This window comes from Plasmodium reichenowi, assembly GCF_001601855.1.
Source record: "Plasmodium reichenowi strain SY57 chromosome Unknown, whole genome shotgun sequence".
NCBI classification, from domain to species: Eukaryota; Apicomplexa; class Aconoidasida; order Haemosporida; family Plasmodiidae; genus Plasmodium; species Plasmodium reichenowi.
The window spans coordinates 1-1,331 of NW_017962157.1; the positions used below are offsets into that span (position 1 = coordinate 1).

A 1,331-nucleotide genomic window follows, 5' to 3' on the forward strand; every position below is an offset into this window, starting at 1 on the left:
TATATATATATATATACATTTATCATATATATTTATGAACCTTCTTATATATACATATCTGAAAGCAAAAGTATATATATTATATTTTTATATTTTATATCACACCTTGGAAGAACTATTAAAAATGAACTATATTTTATAATGTCTTAGGTTTGTAAGCTTCTGAAGCTAAAAATTGTATATTATTTATATTACACGAAAAAAATGAAATTAAAAATAAGAAATGAGAAAAAGTCTTAATTATATAGGTATAAATAAATTTATGTATATATATATATATATATATATATATATATATATATATATATATATATATATACATATATATTTTATATTTATAATAATGTTAATTCAAATTGTTAATTTATAATATCTACAGGAAAGGAAAAACAAAAATAAAAATTAATAGTAAAAATTATATAAATAATGTGTCTGTTATGGAAGGTTCATTATACAATAATGTTTATTAGGACGTCATTTTTAAATTAGTTCTTTATTTAATTACTATCACTAAAAGCATAGAAAGTTTGTAATCTGGTAAAAACTATTTAAAGAAGGAAACTGAAAAAAAAGAAAATTTATGTAGCTTAAAAAAAAAAAAAAAAAAAAAAAAAAAAGGTTAAAATCATATATATATATATATAATATATATATGTATATTTTTATGTGATTATACTTTCAGTATTTCAATATAAATATGTATCCCATTATACTAAAAGGAAAAAAGAAATTATAAAAAGATAAAATTATGTAGTACAAAAAAAAAATAAAAAAGGAAAAATAAATAAGATAAATACACGAAATAAATAAAATGAAACAAATTAAGAAAAAAAAGAAAAGTATACATCTATGTATATATATATATATATATATTATAAGAAGGAAAAACTTAAAAGAAGTAAGTATATTTTACACTCTTTTCTTTTTCATTTACACATTTTCACGATGTAGAAATATAATAAATATATGGAAAAAAAGGAATGGGTATATCTAGCTCAATAAGGCAAAAAAGGGGAGGGGAAAAAAAAATAATAAATAAAAATACAATAAAATGAAATGTGTTTTCAATTAAAGGATATTTATAAATTACACGGAAAAAATAATAAATAAAATAAAAAAAAAGCTTATAATTTATAATATAAGAGTAATTTATTTTAAAATATTTATGAATTCATATATAAAAATGAATAAATAAGACACACACGAAAATAAGTAAAAAGAAAAAAAAAAAAAAAAAAAATATACATATATATAAATATATATATAATATTCAAGCTTGCAAGGATAGAAATTTATGAACAGTTTACATTTTTCAATACCAATTTTACCTG

The 1,331-nt window shown here is 16.5% G+C and overlaps 1 non-coding gene across 1 annotated transcript; it reads left to right on the forward strand.

The window, feature by feature from the left end:
- On the forward strand, window positions 1-599 carry PRSY57_0000600 (the record flags this gene model as incomplete). Its single annotated transcript, XR_002204028.1, has 1 exon — window positions 1-599. It is a non-coding gene (non-coding RNA).
- Window positions 600-1,331: the final 732 nt, after the last annotated feature.